This window comes from Apis florea, unplaced genomic scaffold (genome assembly GCF_048593485.1).
Source record: "Apis florea isolate Af1SG1 unplaced genomic scaffold, ASM4859348v1 contig_3747_pilon, whole genome shotgun sequence".
Lineage (NCBI taxonomy): Eukaryota > Metazoa > Arthropoda > Insecta > Hymenoptera > Apidae > Apis > Apis florea.
In genome coordinates, this window is record NW_028256832.1 from 501,986 (window position 1) to 510,597 (window position 8,612).

At 31.4% G+C, this 8,612-nt stretch overlaps 1 long non-coding RNA gene across 7 annotated transcripts in view; it reads left to right on the forward strand.

Annotated features, from left to right (window-relative positions):
* Window positions 1-783, forward strand: part of LOC147656498 (uncharacterized) — a 127,936-nt gene extending 127,153 nt beyond the window's left edge. For all 7 annotated transcript variants that reach the window (XR_015294332.1, XR_015294330.1, XR_015294336.1 and 4 more), the window contains one exon: window positions 130-783. This is a non-coding gene — a long non-coding RNA (uncharacterized LOC147656498). The remainder of the gene's footprint in view (window positions 1-129) is intronic.
* Window positions 784-8,612: the final 7,829 nt, after the last annotated feature.

The window sequence follows — 8,612 nt, forward strand, 5'->3', positions numbered from 1 at the left end:
AAATTTTTTGACTGTCTCTTCATTTGTTACCTACTCTCTACGAAGATAATAAAATAACATTGTATTAATTAAAATTTCACACGTATCATCATTTCAAAAGATTTTCATGTATCGATATTCTCTGTCAAGTTTTAGCTCGACATCGTCCCTCCGCGAAATTTGTTTTGGAAAAGAAAAGAGGGATGCCTTGTATCCGCGATCACGCTCCAGTTCGTCCAGCCATCGAAAGTGAACACGTAGCATATATACGTAATCCACGAGTGATTTATCTCGTGGAACGGTCAGCTGGATATTGTCACGACCTCCGCGGCCCAGAAACAAGCGCGAAGAAAGCGAGCCAACCCGTTTTTGCGGGGCCTCGATCCGCGCGAAAACCTGCGAGCTGTAATTTACACGGCCGTAAAACGCGATAATGCGGACCGTGATATCTTTGTCCAGCGATGCTTTCCGCTGTTGGCCACCGTTCAACACCCGTTCCCTTTATTAACGAGCAACCGTTATCCCAGTCAGCCCTTAACGAAAGTGGGAAAGATTCGTCGTGAAATCTGTGGACACACTTCAACGGATGGAACAGATTATCCGTGGATGACGAAAATGTGATAATTGGCGGATTGGAACTACGAGATCGAGCTTCTTCATGTTTTGTGTGTATTATGTAATTATGGTACATAAGTGTTTGTAACAATTTGTGAAATATACTTGAATATTTGTACGAATCGGTAGTTATGTAAATAGTGTTAGAATATGTATATTTAATAAAAGAAATAAATTATGTTATACAAATGTGAGTTGTATTTTTGTATTCCGTTATACTACCTGTCTTACTAGACGCATCTTAATATTAATTCAATAATTTTTAATGATATTAAAAAATGTTGTTTCAGATAAAATACTTTGAGAAATACGCATACCGATGTTATTAATTTTTTTATACATTGATTTGTGAAGGATTTATAAAAGTCTGTGTCAATTTTTTGAATAGAACTATACGTTTTAGAATTCTCCAGCAGATGCATCTCCCTGTTCTTTATAAAAAAAGTATTAAAGCTTAAATGATTTCTAATTTAGGAAATGATTAAATTTCAATGAATATTAAACTAATTTCTTTCTATAAATGGTTTAATACTTTTTTTATAGAGAATATTGAGTTGCATCTATTGGCGTTAAAACATACTGTCCTATTCAAAAAAAAACAAAATTACTTTACATTCTCGATACGTTTACTTGTAAAAAAAAAATAAAAAAAAATAAAAAATTATAACATCACAGTATTCTTTTTATAAAATCATACAACATTCATCCCAAACATTTTTTAATATCATCAAAAATTTATGAGATATTCAAATAATAATATTAATCCCGCACATTCCTCAATCCCTTAGAATTAAGCAAATTGTTAAAAAATGATAAATTCCTGAAAATATGACTGATTTAAAAGGTAAGTAGGAGGAGGTAAGAATAACAGGTAAGTACAAAAAATTATTGTATTTTTTTACAGATAGAAATGTAAAGGATTTACAGAAGTGATTGTTGTTTTTTTACATTTTACATTACAGGACTATACATTTTTTAATATACCAGATGGTGTCTCCTAGTATTCTCTATAAAAAGGCATTACATCCTATATAGTAAAAAAAATAGTTAGAAAGTAAATAAATTTAATTAAATATCTTTTAAACAAATAATTTTTTGCTAAAAGTCGCAGTATTTTTTCATAGAAAACACTATGATACATTGACTCATGTTATAAAAAATATACGATGTCATTTAAAAAAATAAAGTTGAACTTGAGAAGATTTTTATCAGTCCACTTACGAAAAAAATGAGGGCACCAGATTATAGCCCTTTCGAAACAATTCAACTTTTATTCTAAACTTTTTTTGATATTGTTAATAATAAACGAGATATTTAACAAAAAGAATGAATAACGAAATCCCCGGGATTGAAGAAAAATTTTTGTTCAAAAATGCGACTTTGTATTAGGAGAACATGATATCATAGGAGGTCGATCGAAAAATTTTTCCAAGAAATGACGTCAAATTCTTGGAATCTCTGAAATTCTTAGAAATGACGTCAAATTCTTGGAATCTCTAAAATTCTTGGAAATGACGTCAATTTCGTGGAAATTTCCAAATGGGTCGAAAAAAATGTTTGGCCGAAAATGCGACTTTGTATTAGAAGAACATAATATGATAGGAAGTTGATCGAAAAATTTTTCCAAGAAATGACGTCAAATTCTCGGAATCTCTAAAATTCTTGGAACTTCGGTATAATTCCGTGTATCTCTAAAATTCTTGGAACTGACGTCAAATTCTTAGAAATTTCCAAATGTATCGAACGAAAGAAATGTTTGGCCCAAAATGCGACTTTGTATTAGGAGAACATGACATGATAGGAGGTCGACCGAAAAATTTTTCCAAGAAATGACGTCAAATTCTCGGAATCTCTGAAATTCTTGGAAATGACGTCGAATTCTCGGAATCTCTAAAATTCTTGGAACTCGGGCCTATTTCTGTGTATCTCTAAAATTCTTGGAACTGACGTCAAATTCTTGGAAATTTCCAATTGTTCGAACAATCGACGACATTTCTCGATGTATCTCGCTTATTTTTCGAGATATTAAAAAATGTTTCGAATAAAAGTTACTTGGTTTCGAGGGGGGCACGTCCTGCTGCTGTTCATTTTTTTATAAATTGAAGCGTTAAGGAGTTATAAACGCGAATGTGGTTTTTTTAAATGGAACTATACATTTTTTAATACACCAGTTGCTGTCCCTTAGTATTCTTTATAAAAAAGTACTAAGCCATATATGGCAAAAAACTTATAGTTAAAAAGATAATTAATATCTTCTAAACTAATGGTTTTTTGCTAAAAATGACTTAGTACTTTTTTATAGAAAATAGTATGATACATCGATTGATGCTACAAAAAGTATACGATGCCATTTAAAAAAATAAAGTTGACCTTGAGAAGATTTTTACGAGTCCACCCACGAAAAAAATAGGGTCACCAGATTATAGCCCTTTCGAAACCATTCAACTCTTATTCCAAACTTTTTTTGATATTGTTAATAATAAAGGAGATATTTAACAAAAAGGATGAATAACGAAATCCCCGGGATTGAAGAAAAATTTTTGTCCAAAAATGCGACTTTGTATTAGGAGAACATGACATGATAGGAGGTCGACCGAAAAATTTTTCCAAGAAATGACGTCAAATTCTCGGAATCTCTGAAATTCTTGGAAATGACGTCGAATTCTCGGAATCTCTAAAATTCTTGGAACTCGGGCCTATTTCTGTGTATCTCTAAAATTCTTGGAACTGACGTCAAATTCTTGGAAATTTCCAAGTGTTCGATCGACATTTTTCGATGTATCTCGTTTATTTTTCGAGATATTAAAAAATGTTTCGAATAAAAGTTACTTGGTTTCGAGGGGGGCACCTTCTACTGCTGCTCATTTTTTTATAAATAGAAGGGTTAAGGAGTTATAAACGCGAATGTGGTTTTTTTAAATGGAACTATACATTTTTTAATACACCAATTGTTGTCCCTTAGTATTCTCTATAAAAAAGTACTAAGCCATATATGGTAAAAAACGTATAGTTTAAAAGATAATTAATATCTTCTAAACTAATGGTTTTTTGCTAAAAATGACATAGTACTTTTTTATAGAAAATGCTACGATACATCGATTGATGCTACAAAAAGTATACGATGCCATTTAAAAAAATAAAGTTGACCTTGAGAAGTTTTTTATGAGTCCACCCACGAAAAAAATAGGGTCACCAGATCATAGCCCTTTCGTAACCATTCAACTCTTATTCCAAACTTTTTTTGATATTGTTAATAATAAAGGAGATATTTAACAAAAAGGATGAATAACGAAATCCCCGGGATTGAAGAAAAATTTTTGTCCAAAAATGCGACTTTGTATTAGGAGAACATGACATGATAGGAGGTCGACCGAAAAATTTTTCCAAGAAATGACGTCAAATTCTCGGAATCTCTGAAATTCTTGGAAATGACGTCGAATTCTCGGAATCTCTAAAATTCTTGGAACTCGGGCCTATTTCTGTGTATCTCTAAAATTCTTGGAACTGACGTCAAATTCTTGGAAATTTCCAAGTGTTCGATCGACATTTTTCGATGTATCTCGTTTATTTTTCGAGATATTAAAAAATGTTTCGAATAAAAGTTACTTGGTTTCGAGGGGGGCACCTTCTACTGCTGCTCATTTTTTTATAAATAGAAGGGTTAAGGAGTTATAAACGCGAATGTGGTTTTTTTAAATGGAACTATACATTTTTTAATACACCAATTGTTGTCCCTTAGTATTCTCTATAAAAAAGTACTAAGCCATATATGGTAAAAAACGTATAGTTTAAAAGATAATTAATATCTTCTAAACTAATGGTTTTTTGCTAAAAATGACATAGTACTTTTTTATAGAAAATGCTACGATACATCGATTGATGCTACAAAAAGTATACGATGCCATTTAAAAAAATAAAGTTGACCTTGAGAAGTTTTTTATGAGTCCACCCACGAAAAAAATAGGGTCACCAGATCATAGCCCTTTCGTAACCATTCAACTCTTATTCCAAACTTTTTTTGATATTGTTAATAATAAAGGAGATATTTAACAAAAAGGATGAATAACGAAATCCCCGGGATTGAAGAAAAATTTTTGTCCAAAAATGCGACTTTGTATTAGGAGAACATGACATGATAGGAGGTCGACCGAAAAATTTTTCCAAGAAATGACGTCAAATTCTCGGAATCTCTGAAATTCTTGGAAATGACGTCGAATTCTCGGAATCTCTAAAATTCTTGGAACTCGGGCCTATTTCTGTGTATCTCTAAAATTCTTGGAACTGACGTCAAATTCTTGGAAATTTCCAAGTGTTCGATCGACATTTTTCGATGTATCTCGCTTATTTTTCGAGATATTAAAAAATGTTTCGAATAAAAGTTACTTGGTTTCGAGGGGGGCACCTCCTGCTGCTGTTCATTTTTTTATAAATAGAAGGGTTAAGGAGTTATAAACGCGAATGTGGTTTTTTTAAATGGAACTATACATTTTTTAATACACCAGTTGTTGTCCCTTAGTATTCTCTATAAAAAAGTACTAAGCCATATATGGTAAAAAACGTATAGTTTAAATGATAATTAATATCTTCTAAACTAATGGTTTTTTGCTAAAAATGACATAGTACTTTTTTATAGAAAATGCTACGATACATCGATTGATGCTACAAAAAGTATACGATGCCATTTAAAAAAATAAAGTTGACCTTGAGAAGTTTTTTATGAGTCCACCCACGAAAAAAATAGGGTCACCAGATCATAGCCCTTTCGTAACCATTCAACTCTTATTCCAAACTTTTTTTGATATTGTTAATAATAAACGAGATATTTAACAAAAAGAATGAATAACGAAATCCCCGGGATTGAAGAAAAATTTTTGTCCAAAAATGCGACTTTGTATTAGGAGAACATGACATGATAGGAGGTCGACCGAAAAACTTCTCCAAGAAATGACGTCAAATTCTTGGAAATTTCCAAGTGTTCGATCGACATTTTTCGATGTATCTCGCTTATTATTCGAGATATTAAAAAATGTTTCGAATAAAAGTTACTTGGTTTCGAGGGGGGCACCTCCTGCTGCTGTTCATTTTTTTATAAATAGAAGGGTTAAGGAGTTATAAACGCGAATGTGGTTTTTTTAAATGGAACTATACATTTTTTAATACACCAGTTGTTGTCCCTTAGTATTCTCTATAAAAAAGTACTAAGCCATATATGGTAAAAAACGTATAGTTTAAAAGATAATTAATATCTTCTAAACTAATGGTTTTTTGCTAAAAATGACATAGTACTTTTTTATAGAAAATGCTACGATACATCGATTGATGCTACAAAAAGAATACGATGCCATTTAAAAAAATAAAGTTGACCTTGAGAAGTTTTTTATGAGTCCACCCACGAAAAAAATAGGGTCACCAGATTATAGCCCTTTCGTAACCATTCAACTCTTATTCCAAACTTTTTTTGATATTGTTAATAGTAAACGAGATATTTAACAAAAAGAATGAATAACGAAATCCCCGGGATTGAAGAAAAATTTTTGTCCAAAAATGCGACTTTGTATTAGGAGAACATGACATGATAGGAGGTCGATCGAAAAATTTTTCCAAGAAATGACGTCAAATTCTTGGAAATTTCCAAGTGTTCGATCGACATTTTTCGATGTATCTCGCTTATTATTCGAGATATTAAAAAATGTTTCGAATAAAAGTTACTTGGTTTCGAGGGGGGCACCTCCTGCTGCTGTTCATTTTTTTATAAATAGAAGGGTTAAGGAGTTATAAACGCGAATGTGGTTTTTTTAAATGGAACTATACATTTTTTAATACACCAGTTGTTGTCCCTTAGTATTCTCTATAAAAAAGTACTAAGCCATATATGGTAAAAAACGTATAGTTTAAAAGATAATTAATATCTTCTAAACTAATGGTTTTTTGCTAAAAATGACATAGTACTTTTTTATAGAAAATGCTACGATACATCGATTGATGCTACAAAAAGTATACGATGCCATTTAAAAAAATAAAGTTGACCTTGAGAAGTTTTTTATGAGTCCACCCACGAAAAAAATAGGGTCACCAGATTATAGCCCTTTCGTAACCATTCAACTCTTATTCCAAACTTTTTTTGATATTGTTAATAGTAAACGAGATATTTAACAAAAAGAATGAATAACGAAATCCCCGGGATTGAAGAAAAATTTTTGTCCAAAAATGCGACTTTGTATTAGGAGAACATGACATGATAGGAGGTCGATCGAAAAATTTTTCCAAGAAATGACGTCAAATTCTTGGAAATTTCCAAGTGTTCGATCGACATTTTTCGATGTATCTCGCTTATTATTCGAGATATTAAAAAATGTTTCGAATAAAAGTTACTTGGTTTCGAGGGGGGCACCTCCTGCTGCTGTTCATTTTTTTATAAATAGAAGGGTTAAGGAGTTATAAACGCGAATGTGGTTTTTTTAAATGGAACTATACATTTTTTAATATACCAGTTGTTGTCCCTTAGTATTCTCTATAAAAAAGTACTAAGCCATATATGGTAAAAAACGTATAGTTTAAAAGATAATTAATATCTTCTAAACTAATGGTTTTTTGCTAAAAATGACATAGTACTTTTTTATAGAAAATGCTACGATACATCGATTGATGCTACAAAAAGTATACGATGCCATTTAAAAAAATAAAGTTGACCTTGAGAAGTTTTTTATGAGTCCACCCACGAAAAAAATAGGGTCACCAGATCATAGCCCTTTCGTAACCATTCAACTCTTATTCCAAACTTTTTTTGATATTGTTAATAATAAACGAGATATTTAACAAAAAGAATGAATAACGAAATCCCCGGGATTGAAGAAAAATTTTTGTCCAAAAATGCGACTTTGTATTAGGAGAACATGACATGATAGGAGGTCGATCGAAAAATTTTTCCAAGAAATGACGTCAAATTCTTGGAAATTTCCAAGTGTTCGATCGACATTTTTCGATGTATCTCGCTTATTATTCGAGATATTAAAAAATGTTTCGAATAAAAGTTACTTGGTTTCGAGGGGGGCACCTCCTGCTGCTGTTCATTTTTTTATAAATAGAAGGGTTAAGGAGTTATAAACGCGAATGTGGTTTTTTTAAATGGAACTATACATTTTTTAATACACCAGTTGTGGTCCCTTAGTATTCTCTATAAAAAAGTACTAAGCCATATATGGTAAAAAACGTATAGTTTAAAAGATAATTAATATCTTCTAAACTAATGGTTTTTTGCTAAAAATGACATAGTACTTTTTTATAGAAAATGCTACGATACATCGATTGATGCTACAAAAAGTATACGATGCCATTTAAAAAAATAAAGTTGACCTTGAGAAGTTTTTTATGAGTCCACCCACGAAAAAAATAGGGTCACCAGATCATAGCCCTTTCGTAACCATTCAACTCTTATTCCAAACTTTTTTTGATATTGTTAATAATAAACGAGATATTTAACAAAAAGAATGAATAACGAAATCCCCGGGATTGAAGAAAAATTTTTGTCCAAAAATGCGACTTTGTATTAGGAGAACATGACATGATAGGAGGTCGACCGAAAAACTTTTCCAAGAAATGACGTCAAATTCTTGGAAATTTCCAAGTGTTCGATCGACATTTTTCGATGTATCTCGCTTATTATTCGAGATATTAAAAAATGTTTCGAATAAAAGTTACTTGGTTTCGAGGGGGGCACCTCCTGCTGCTGTTCATTTTTTTATAAATAGAAGGGTTAAGGAGTTATAAACGCGAATGTGGTTTTTTTAAATGGAACTATACATTTTTTAATACACCAGTTGTTGTCCCTTAGTATTCTCTATAAAAAAGTACTAAGCCATATATGGTAAAAAACGTATAGTTTAAAAGATAATTAATATCTTCTAAACTAATGGTTTTTTGCTAAAAATGACATAGTACTTTTTTATAGAAAATGCTACGATACATCGATTGATGCTACAAAAAGTATACGATGCCATTTAAAAAAATATAGTTGACCT